The sequence below is a fragment of the Carcharodon carcharias genome, chromosome 34 (assembly GCF_017639515.1).
Source record: "Carcharodon carcharias isolate sCarCar2 chromosome 34, sCarCar2.pri, whole genome shotgun sequence".
Classification (NCBI taxonomy): Eukaryota; Metazoa; Chordata; class Chondrichthyes; order Lamniformes; family Lamnidae; genus Carcharodon; species Carcharodon carcharias.
This window is the reverse complement of record NC_054500.1, coordinates 6,597,388-6,609,515: the sequence shown is the minus strand read 5'-3', so window position 1 is coordinate 6,609,515 and position 12,128 is coordinate 6,597,388. Positions and strand designations below refer to the sequence as shown.

Here is a 12,128-nt window from a genome sequence, read left to right as displayed (position 1 = left end):
TCTCTGTGTAACATTGAGGGTGTCTCTGTGTAACAGTGAGGGCGTCTCTGTGTAACATTGAGGGTGTCTGTGTAACAGTGAGGGTGTCTCTGTGTAACATTGAGGATGTCTCTGTGTAACAGTGAGGGCGTCGCTATGCAACAGTAAGGGTGTCTGTGTAACAGTGAGGGTGTTTCTGTGTAACGTTGAGGACATCTCTGTGTAACATTGAGGGTGTCTCTGTGTAACATTGAGGGTGTCTCTGTGTAACATTGAGGGTGTCTCTGTGTAACAGTGAGGGTGTCTCTGTGTAACATTGAGGACGTCTCTGTGCAACAATGAGGGTGTCTCTGTATAACAGTGAGGGCATCTCTGTAACAGTGAGGGTGTCTCTGTGTAACGTTGAGGGCGTCTCTGTGCAACAGTGAGGGTGTCTCTGTGTAACATTGAGGGTGTCTGTGTAACAGTGAGGGCGTCTCTGTGTAACAGTGAGGGCGTCTCTGTGCAACAGTGAGGGGGTCTCTGTGTAACAGTGAGGTCGTCTCTGTGTAACAGTGAGGACGTCTCTGTGTAACAGTAAGGGCGTCTCTGTGTGACAGTGAGGACGTCTCTGTGTAACAGTGAGGGCGTCTGTGTGTAACAGTGAGGGTGTCTCTGTGTAACAGTGAGGACGTCTCTGTGTAACAGTGAGGACGTCTCTGTGTAACAGTAAGGGTGTCTGTGTAACATTGAGGGCGTCTCTGTGTAACAGTGAGGGCGTCTCTGTGTAACAGTGAGGGCGTCTCTGTGTAACAATGAAGGCGTCCCTGTGTAACAGTGAGGGCGTCTCTGTGTAACAGTGAGGGCGTCTTTGTGTAACAGTGAGAGCGTCTCTGTGTAACAGTGATGGCATCTGTGTGTAACAGTGAGGGTGTCTCTGTGTAACAGTGAGGACGTCTCTGTGTAACAGTGAGGACGTCTCTGTGTAACAGTAAGGGTGTCTCTGTGTAACATTGAGGGCGTCTCTGTGTAACAGTGAGGGCGTCTCTGTGTAACAGTGAGGGCGTCTCTGTGTAACAGTGAAGGCGTCCCTGTGTAACAGTGAGGGTGTCTCTGTGTAACAGTGAGGGTGAGTCTGTGTAACAGTGAGGGTGTCTCTGTGTAACATTGAGGGTGTCTCTGTGAAAGAGTGAGGGTGTCTGCGTAACAGTGAGGGTGTCTCTGTGTAACATTGAGGGTGTCTGTGTAACAGTGAGGGCGCCTTTGTGTAACATTGAGGGTGTCTGTGTAACAGTGAGGGCGTCTCTGTGTAACTGTGAGGGCATCTCTGTGTGACTGTGAGGACGTCTCTGTGTAACAGTGAGGGCGTCTGTGTGTAACAGTGAGGGTGTCTCTGCGTAACAGTGAGGGTGTCTCTGTGTAACAGTGAGGACGTCTCTGTGTAACAGTAAGGGCGTCTCTGTGTAACAGTGAGGGTGTCTCTGTGTAACAGTGAGGGTGTCTGTGTAACAGTGAGGGTGTCTCTGTGTAACATTGAGGGTGTCTCTTTGTAACATTGGGGGCGTCTCTGTGTAACAGTGAGGGCGTCTCTGTGTGACATTGAGGGCGTCTGTGTGTAACAGTGAGAGTGTCTCTGTGTAATATTGGGGGTGTCTCTGTGTAACATTGAGGGTGTCTCTGTGTAACAGTGAGGGTGTCTGTGTAATGTTGAGGGTGTCTCTGTGTAACATTGAGGATGTCTGTGTAACAGTGAGGGTGTCTCTGTGTAACAGTGAGGGTGTCACTGTGTAACAGTGATGGTGTCTCTGTGTAACATTGAGGGTGTCTGTGTAACAGTGATGGTGTCTCTGTGTAACATTGAGGGTGTCACTGTGTAACAGTGAGGGCGTCTCTGTGTAATATTGGGGTGTCTCTGTGTAACAGTGAGGGTGTCTCTGTGTAACATTGAGGGCGTCCTGGTGTAACATTGAGGGTGTCTCTGTGTAATATTGGGGGTGTCTCTGTGTAACAGTGAGGGTGTCTCTGTGTAACAGTGAGGACGTCTCTGTGTAACATTGAGGGTGTCTGTGTAACAGTGAGAGTGTCTCTGTGTAACAGTGAGGGTGTCTCTGTGTAACATTGAGGGTGTCTGTGTAACAGTGAGGGTGTCTCTGTGTAACAGTGAGGGTGTCTCTGTGTAACAGTGAGGGCGTCTCTGTGTAACAGTGAGAGTGTCACTGTGTAACAGTGATGGTGTCTCTGTGTAACATTGAGGGTGTCTGTATAACATTGAGGGTGTCTGTGTAACATTGAGGGCGTCTCTGTGTAACTGTGAGGGCATCTCTGTGTGACAGTGAGGACGTCTCTGTGTAACAGTGAGGGCGTCTGTGTGTAACAGTGAGGGTGTCTCTGTGTAACAGTGAGGGTGTCTCTGTGTAACAGTGAGGGTGTCTGTGTAACAGTGACGGTGTCTCTGTGTAACATTGAGGGTGTCTCTGTGTAACAGTGAGGACGTCTCTGTGTAATATTGGGGGTGTCTCTGTGTAACAGTGAGGGTGTCTCTGTGTAACATTGAGGGTGGTCTCTGTGTAATATTGGGGGTGGCTCTGTGTAACAGTGAGGGTGTCTCTGTGTAACACAGGGGGTGTCTCTGTGTAACATTGGGGGTGTCTCTGTGTAACAGTGAGGGTGTCTCTGTGTAACAGTGAGGGCGTCTCTGTGTAACATTGAGGGTGTCTGTGTAACAGTGAGGGTGTCTCTGTGTAACAGTGAGAGTGTCTCTGTGTAACATTGAGGGTGTCTCTGTGTAACATTGAGGGTGTCTGTGTAACAGTGAGGGCGTCTCTGTGTAACAGTGAGAGTGTCACTGTGTAACAGTGAGGGTGTCTCTGTGTAACATTGAGGGCGTCTCTGTGTAACAGTGAGGGTGTCTCTGTGTAATATTGAGGGTGTCTCTGTGTAACAGTGAGGGTGTCTCTGTGTAACATTGAGGGCGTCTCTGTGTAACATTGAGGGTGTCTCTGTGTAATATTGGTGGTGTCTCTCTGTAACAGTGAGGGTGTCTCTGTGTAACATAGGGGGTGTCTCTGTGTAACATTGGGGGTGTCTGTGTAACAGTGAGGGTGTGTCTGTGAAACAGAGGTTGTCTCTGTGTAACATTGGGTTTCTCTCTGTGTAACATTGAGGGTGTCTCTGTGTATCATTGAGGGCGCCTCTGTGTAACAGTAGGGCGTCTCTGTGTAACATTGAGGGTGTCTCTGTGTAACAGTGACGGTGTCTCTGTAACATTGAGGGTGTCTCTGTGTAACAGTGAGGGTGTCTCTGTGTAATATTGGGGGTGTCTTTGTGTAAAAGTGAGGGTGTCTCTGTGTAACAGTGAGTGTGTCTCTGTGTAATATTGTGGGTGTCTCTGTGTAACAGTGAGGGTGTCTCTGTGTAACATTGAGGGTGTCTGTGTAACAGTGACGGTGTCTCTGTGTAACATTGAGGGTGTCTCTGTGTAACAGTGAGGGCGTCTCTGTGCAATATTGGGGGTGTCTCTGTGTAACAGTGAGGGTGTCTCTGTGTAACATTGAGGGCGTCTCTGTGTAACATTGGGGGTGTCTCTGTGTAACAGTGAGGGTGTCTCTGTGTAACATTGAGGGCGTCTCTGTGTAACATTGAGGGTGTCTGTGTAACAGTGAGGGTGTCTCTGTGTAACAGTGAGAGTGTCTCTGTGTAACAGTGAGGGTGTCACTGTGTAACATTGAGGGTGTCTGTGTAACAGTGAGGGTGTCTCTGTGTAACAGTGAGGGTGTCTCTGTGTAACAGTGTGTGCGTCTCTGTGTAACAGTGAGGGCGTCGCTGTGCAACAGTGAGGGTGTCTGTGTAACAGTGAGGGTGTCTCTGTGTAACGTTGAGGACATCTCTGTGTAACATTGAGGGTGTCTGTGTGTAACATTGAGGGTGTCTCTGTGTAACAGTGAGGGTGTCTCTGCGTAACATTGAGGGCGTCTCTGTGCAACAGTGAGGGTGTCTGTGTAACAGTGAGGGTGTCTCTGTGTAACATTGAGGATGTCTCTGTGTAACAGTGAGGGCGTCGCTGTGCAACAGCGTGTCTGTGTAACAGACCTGTGTAACACCCTGTGTAACAGGGTGTCTGTGTAACAGTGAGGGTGTCTCTGTGTAACGTTGAGGACATCTCTGTGTAACATTGAGGGTGTCTCTGTGTAACATTGAGGGTGTCTCTGTGTAACATTGAGGGTGTCTCTGTGTAACAGTGAGGGTGTCTCTGTGTAACATTGAGGGCGTCTGTGCAACAATGAGGGTGTCTCTGTATAACATTGAGGGTGTCTGTGTAACAGTGAGGGCGTCTCTGTGTAACAGTGAGGGCGTCTCTGTGCAACAGTGAGGGTGTCTCTGTGTAACAGTGAGGACGTCTCTGTGTAACAGTGAGGACGTCTCTGTGTAACAGTAAGGGCGTCTCTGTGTGACAGTGAGGACGTCTCTGTGTAACAGTGAGGGCGTCTGTGTGTAACAGTGAGGGTGTCTCTGTGTAACAGTGAGGACGTCTCTGTGTAACAGTGAGGACGTCTCTGTGTAACAGTAAGGGTGTCTGTGTAACATTGAGGGCGTCTCTGTGTAACAGTGAGGGCGTCTCTGTGTAACAGTGAGGGCGTCTCTGTGTAACAATGAAGGCGTCCCTGTGTAACAGTGAGGGCGTCTCTGTGTAACAGTGAGGGCGTCTTTGTGTAACAGTGAGAGCGTCTCTGTGTAACAGTGAGGGCGTCTCTGTGTGACAGTGAGGGTGTCTCTGTGTGACAGTGAGGACGTCTCTGTGTAACAGTGATGGCGTCTGTGTGTAACAGTGAGGGTGTCTCTGTGTAACAGTGAGGACGTCTCTGTGTAACAGTGAGGACGTCTCTGTGTAACAGTAAGGGTGTCTCTGTGTAACATTGAGGGCGTCTCTGTGTAACAGTGAGGGCGTCTCTGTGTAACAGTGAGGGCGTCTCTGTGTAACAGTGAGGACGTCTCTGTGTAACAGTGATGGCGTCCCTGTGTAACAGTGAGGGTGTCTCTGTGTAACATTGAGGGTGTCTGTGTAACAGTGAAGGCGTCTCTGTGTAACAGTGAGGGTGAGTCTGTGTAACAGTGAGGGTGTCTCTGTGTAACATTGAGGGTGTCTCTGTGAAAGAGTGAGGGTGTCTGCGTAACAGTGAGGGTGTCTCTGTGTAACATTGAGGGTGTCTGTGTAACAGTGAGGGCGTCTTTGTGTAACATTGAGGGTGTCTGTGTAACAGTGAGGACGTCTCTGTGTAACAGTGAGGGCGTCTGTGTGTAACAGTGAGGGTGTCTCTGCGTAACAGTGAGGGTGTCTCTGTGTAACAGTGAGGACGTCTCTGTGTAACAGTAAGGGTGTCTCTGTGTAACATTGAGGGCGTCTCTGTGTAACAGTGAGGGTGTCTCTGTGTAACAGTGAGGGTGTCTGTGTAACAGTGAGGGTGTCTCTGTGTAACATTGAGGGTGTCTCTTTGTAACATTGGGGGCGTCTCTGTGTAACAGTGAGGGCGTCTCTGTGTGACATTGAGGGCGTCTGTGTGTAACAGTGAGAGTGTCTCTGTGTAATATTGGGGGTGTCTCTGTGTAACATTGAGGGTGTCTCTGTGTAACAGTGAGGATGTCTGTGTAACAGTGAGGATGTCTCTGTGTAACAGTGAGGGTGTCTCTGTGTAACAGTGAGGGCGTCTCTGTGTAACAGTGAGAGTGTCACTGTGTAACAGTGATGGTGTCTCTGTGTAACATTGAGGGTGTCTGTGTAACAGTGATGGTGTCTCTGTGTAACATTGAGGGTGTCACTGTGTAACAGTGAGGGCGTCTCTGTGTAATAGTGGGGTGTCTCTGTGTAACAGTGAGGGTGTCTCTGTGTAACATTGAGGGCGTCTCTGTGTAACATTGAGGGTGTCTCTGTGTAATATTGGGGGTGTCTCTGTGTAACAGTGAGGGTGTCTCTGTGTAACAGTGAGGGTGTCTCTGTGTAACAGTGAGAGTGTCTCTGTGTAACAGTGAGGGTGTCTCTGTGTAACATTGAGGGTGTCTGTGTAACAGTGAGGGTGTCTCTGTGTAACAGTGAGGGTGTCTCTGTGTAACAGTGAGGGCGTCTCTGTGTAACAGTGAGAGTGTCACTGTGTAACAGTGAGGGTGTCTCTGTGTAACTTTGAGGGTGTCTGTGTAACATTGAGGGTGTCTGTGTAACAGTGAGGGCGTCTCTGTGTAACTGTGAGGGCATCTGTGTGTAACAGTGAGGGTGTCTCTGTGTAACAGTGAGGGTGTCTCTGTGTAACAGTGAGGGTGTCTGTGTAACAGTGACGGTGTCTCTGTGTAACATTGAGGGTGTCTCTGTGTAACAGTGAGGACGTCTCTGTGTAATATTGGGGGTGTCTCTGTGTAACAGTGAGGGTGTCTCTGTGTAACATTGAGGGCGTCTCTGTGTAACATTGAGGGTGGTCTCTGTGTAATATTGGGGGTGTCTCTGTGTAACAGTGAGGGTGTCTCTGTGTAACATTGGGGGCGTCTCTGTGTAACAGTGAGAGTGTCTCTGTGTAACAGTGAGGGCGTCTCTGTGTAACATTGAGTGTGTCTGTGTAACAGTGAGGGTGTCTCTGTGTAACAGTGAGAGTGTCTCTGTGTAACATTGAGGGTGTCTCTGTGTAACATTGAGGGTGTCTCTGTAACAGTGAGGGTGTCTCTGTGTAACAGTGAGGGCGTCTCTGTGTAACAGTGAGAGTGTCACTGTGGAACAGTGAGGGTGTCTCTGTGTAACATTGAGGGCGTCTCTGTGTAACAGTGAGGGTGTCTCTGTGTAACATTGAGGGCGTCTCTGTGTAACATTGAGGGTGTCTCTGTGTAATATTGGCGGTGTCTCTCTGTAACAGTGAGGGTGTCTCTGTGTAACATAGGGGGTGTCTCTGTGTAACATTGGGGGTGTCACTGTGTAACAGTGAGGGTGTGTCTGTGAAACAGAGGTTGTCTCTGTGTAACATTGGGTTTCTCTCTGTGTAACATTGAGGGTGTCTCTGTGTATCATTGAGGGCCCCTCTGTGTAACAGTAGGGCGTCTCTGTGTAACATTGAGGGTGTCTCTGTGTAACAGTGACGGTGTCTCTGTAACATTGAGGGTGTCTCTGTGTAACAGTGAGGGTGTCTCTGTGTAATATTGGGGGTGTCTTTGTGTAAAAGTGAGGGTGTCTCTGTGTAACAGTGAGTGTGTCTCTGTGTAATATTGTGGGTGTCTCTGTGTAACAGTGAGGGTGTCTCTGTGTAACATTGAGGGTGTCTGTGTAACAGTGACGGTGTCTCTGTGTAACATTGAGGGTGTCTCTGTGTAACAGTGAGGGCGTCTCTGTGCAATATTGGGGGTGTCTCTGTGTAACAGTGAGGGTGTCTCTGTGTAACATTGAGGGCGTCTCTGTGTAACAGTGAGGGTGTCTCTGTGTAACAGTGAGGGTGTCTCTGTGTAACATTGAGGGCGTCTCTGTGTAACATTGAGGGTGTCTCTGTGTAACATTGAGGGCATCTGTGTAACATTGAGGGTGTCTCTGTGTAACATTGAGGGCATCTCTGTGTAACAGTGAGGGTGTCTCTGTGTAACATTGAGGGTGTCTGTGTAACAGCGAGGGTGTCTCTGTGTAACACTGAGGTTGTCTCTGTGTAACATTGAGGGCACCTCTGTGTAACAGTGAGGGTGTCTCTGTGTAACATTGAGGGCGTCTGTGTAACATTGAGCGTCTCTCTGTGTAACATTGAGGGCATCTCTGTGTAACAGTGAGGGTGTCTCTGTGTAACATTGAGGGCATCTCTGTGTAACAGTGAGCGTGTCTCTATGTAACAGTGAGGGCGTCTCTGTCACATTGAGGGCATCTTTATCCATTCACGGGATGTGGGGCTTTGCTGGCTGGGCCAGCATTTATTCCCCATCCCTAACTGCCCTTGAGAAGGTGGTGGTGAGCTGCCTGCCTGAATTGTTGCAGTCCATGTGGTATAGGTGCACCCACTGTGCTGTTAGGAAGAGAGTTCCAGGATTTTGACTCTGCAACAGTGAAGGAATGGTGATATATTACCAAGTCAGGATGGTGAGTGGTTTGAAGGGGAACTTCCAGGTGGTGGCGTAATCATGCATCTGCTGCCCTTGTCCTTCTGGATGGTTGTGGTCTTGGGTTTTGAAGGTGCTGTCTAAGGCCCCTTGGTAAGTTTCTGTAGTGCATCTTGTAGATGGTGCAAACTGCTGCCACTGTGCGTCGGTGGTGGAGGAGTGACTGTTTATGGATGGGGTGCTAATCAAGCGGGCTGCTTTGTCCTGGATTGTGTCCAGCTTCTTGAGTTTTGTTGCAGCCTGCACTCATTTAATTATACAATTAGCCCCAATACCCTCCTCTTCCCCCATAACCTTTCAAATTTTTCCACTTTAAATTTTTATCCATTTCATTTTTGAAAGCTACAATTGAATCTGCTTCAGCAACTTGCTGCATAAATCTTTATTTCCCCATGATGCCGGCGGTAAGCTCTGTTTACCAACTCTTCTGCTAGCGGAAACAGTTAAACAATGAGAAAACACACGGCAAAGAAGGAAGCCATTCAGGCCACAGCGTCTGTGCTGCCAAAAGGAGAGTTATCTAGCCTAGTCCTACTTTCTAGCTCTTGGACTGTGGATGTATAGGTTACAGCTCCTCAATTGTACTTTATAAGTAGTTTTTAAATGCATTGAGGGGTTTTGCCTCAACCACCCTTTCAGGCAATGAGTTCCTGAGCCTTGACCTCTCATTGAAAAACATGCTCCTCAACTCCTGCCTAATCCCTGTACCAATTACTTTAACTCTCTGCCCCCTGGTTATTGACCTCTCTGCTAAAAGGCTAGGCCTCTTATAATTTTAAACACCTCAATTTAATCTCCCCCAAGTCTCCTTGTTCCAAAGGGCAGCAGACACATGGGAACACCACCACCTGGAAGTTCTCCTCCAAGTCACGCACCACCCTGACTTGGAAATATGTCGCCATTTCTTCATTGTTGCTGGGTCAAAATCCTGGAACTCCCTGTCTAACAGTAGTGTGAAGACACCACATGGCTTGCAGTGGTTCAAGAAGATAGCTCACCACCATCTTCTCAAGAGGTAATCAGGGATGGGCAACAAATGATGGCCTTGTCAGAGATGCCCACATCCCATGGAAGAATAAACAAAAGACAATAACCCCAGTCTGTCCAATGTTTCCTTATTAATTTCACAGCTGCTCTTTCTATACTCTAGGCTGTCTGCAGCATTGAGCTCTCAGTATCTGACATATGCTTCCCTCTTTTGCCTTATCCTATTCTCTTTGCCCATTGATACCCAGGAGCTCTAGATTCGGGAGTCCCACCCTCTTAGTGGGAACATATTTGTTCTGAACTTTCACTATCTCCTCCTTGAATACCTCCCACTGCTCTGACACTGAGTTATCTTCAAGTAGCTGTTTCCAGCCCACGTTTGCTAAATCACAGCTCAGTTTAGTAAAATTGACCTGTCGCCAATTTGAAACTTTTACTCTTGGATTATCTTTATCCTTTTCCATAGCTACTCTAAATTTTATTTTATGTTAGAGTAAATTTATTTACTCTAAATAAGTTATGATCCACTGTCATCAAAATTCTCCCCATGGATACCCCTGCCACCAGCCCAACGTTATTCCCTAAAACTAAATACAGAATTGCCCCTTCTCTTGTTGGTCTTGCTAAGTACTGGCTAAAAATGTCCTCCTGAATGCATTTTAAAAACTCTACATCCTTCTACACTGATTTGATTCTAGTTAGTATTAGGCTAGTTGAAATCCCCTACTAGCACTGGCCTACTGTTTCTGTACTTCTTGGTAATTTTCCAGCTTCTCCTTATTTGCTCCATCAAAACTCTTTGTGATTTTGAACACAGTGTCAATTTGTGTATCACTGATAAAAGAGACATGCTTTCGAAGCTTTTCATCTTGTACTCATCAGGTCAGTTTGAAGAATAACAATAGTAAAGGAAACAACGATTTATACTGCATGAGAAGAGAGTGCTGATTGGTTGGTAAGTGGACTCTGATTGGTAGAGATGTTACCATGTAGAATGCACCAGGGAACAGTTAACTGCCAAGCTTTTGTTCAAATTCAAACCCCATAGGTTGACTCCGATTAGACGAAGCATTGCCAAGGGGAATGAACCAGGGAATAGCTGTCCCCCAAGCTTTTGCTCTGTTGAAAAAAGTGCAAAGCGTGGACATGCTCCTTCTGCCTGCAAAGGATAGGGTCTTGTGTGTGAATATATGTAGCTTCTAGCATGCATAAGTGAGCCACACTGCAAGCCCAGCTGACAATCTTTAATTGGTTTTCAGTGTAATTCTTAGCGCAATCAGGATTATTTAGTAAGTGTTGCGCAGTCACGGTATCACATCTAATGTTGAACACTAGGTTTTGAGTTTTGCAAGTATGGGCTGGTTGGGTATGGTCTGTACTTTGCCTGTTGCGAACAGCCGAGGGTTGTGCTGTTTGATATGATCTGCCAGTCACTGGGACACATGGCCTATATACCTGGCATCACACCGGCACTGAAACTCTTATACAATGTCAACTCTCCTCTTACTATGTGCAGTTTTGTTTTCAATATTTGAGGAAGGATATACTTTCATTGGAAGCAGTACAGCGAAGGTTCACTAGATTAGACTGAGATGAGAGGGTTGTCTGAGAGGCTGGGTATACTGTCTGGAGTTTAGAAGGATAACGGGTGATTTCATTGAAACATACAAGATTCTGAAGGGGCTTGACAGGGTAGACACTGAGAGGCTGTCTCCACTGGCTGGGGAATCTAGAACATGGGGACACAGTTTGAGAATAAGGAGATTTAGGACTGAGATGAGGGCCAGAATATAACGCTTGTTGGGCGGGCACGTGCCCGACCTGACCGAGCGTAAAATGACTTGCGATGACATTGGGCAAGCGTCCCGACATCGCGTACTTGCGCGTTATTTTGTTGGGTGGGCGCGCGCGGGAGTGGGCAGTGTGCTCCCGACAATGGAAAGGCCTATTATGGCCATTAAAGTTCTAACTGAAAGAAATTTTTCACTGCCCGTCCCACCTTACGGTTGGTGGACAGGTGAAAAGGCATAAGCGGCCTTTGAGTTTTTTAGGAAACCCCATCCCCACGGGCAGGATGAGGTTTCCAACAGCCAATAAAAATAAAATAAAAATGTTAACATTTCATTAATAACATTTCCTTGCTCGTGTCACAGAGTCACATGAGGGGGCCATGTTTTGTAACGTTTTAAAATCTTTATTCTTAGTGTTCTAAACTCTTTATCTCCCTGAGACAGCTCTGTGCCTCAGGGAGCTTTTCCAGCGTGCATGCGCAAATTTGCACTCTCGCCTTCCTCCCCTCCACACAGTCAGCGCTGAGCAATGCTGCCCCCTTTTTTGTGCTGGGCAGGCCTTGATTGACATGCTAGTGTGAAATCACGGCCCACCCCCCCCCCCCCCGATCGCGGGTGGTGGGCAGCTTCCCCCTCGCCCCTGCCGAGCCCGTCCGACAAGGGGAAAAATACCCCTCTCCGCGGAGGAATCTCTTCACCCAGAGGGTTGCGAACCTTTGGAATTCTCTACCTCAGAGGGCCACGGTTGCCCCATTGTTGAGTATATTTAAGGCTGGGATAACCAGATTTTTGGCCTCTCAGGGAAACATGGGATATGGGGAGCGGGTGGGAAAGTGGTGTTGAAGCCCAAGGCCAGCATTTATTGTATTGATTGGTGGAGCAGGCTCGATGGATTGGATGGTTTACTCCTGCTCCTATTTGTTTTGTTCTTCTATTCTTAACCTTCTGTGCTCTGAGGAGAACAACTCCATCTCTCTTAGTCTCTCCAAACACCCTCTATGCCCTCTCAGGAACCTTGACGTCCTTTCTAAAGTGTGCTGCCCACAGAATTGAATAGAACATTGCAGCTGAGGCATAACCGGTGATGTGTAAAACATAACTTCCTTGCTTTTGTATTCTGTGCTTCTCTTCATAAACTGAGAACCCCCATCTTCCTCAACAGCCTCGCAACCCATCCTACAATGGTAATACCATTGGACCAGTAATTCTGAGGCCCAGACTGGTGTTCTGGGGACACTGGGTTCAAATCCCACCATGGCAGCTGGTGGAGTTTAAACCCAGTTAATA

At 47.8% G+C, this 12,128-nt stretch overlaps 1 protein-coding gene across 2 annotated transcripts in view; it reads left to right on the top strand.

The window, feature by feature from the left end:
• Positions 1-12,128, top strand: part of LOC121272599 (neuroblast differentiation-associated protein AHNAK-like) — a 98,939-nt gene that overhangs the window by 49,587 nt on the left and 37,224 nt on the right. Inside the window, exon 2 of one of the 2 annotated variants that reach the window (XM_041179256.1) lies at positions 9,934-10,006. The exons of the other annotated variant lie outside the window; for it this stretch is intronic. The gene's annotated coding sequence lies outside the window, so the exon portion shown is untranslated. The remainder of the gene's footprint in view (positions 1-9,933; positions 10,007-12,128) is intronic. 2 annotated transcript variants of the gene reach the window in all.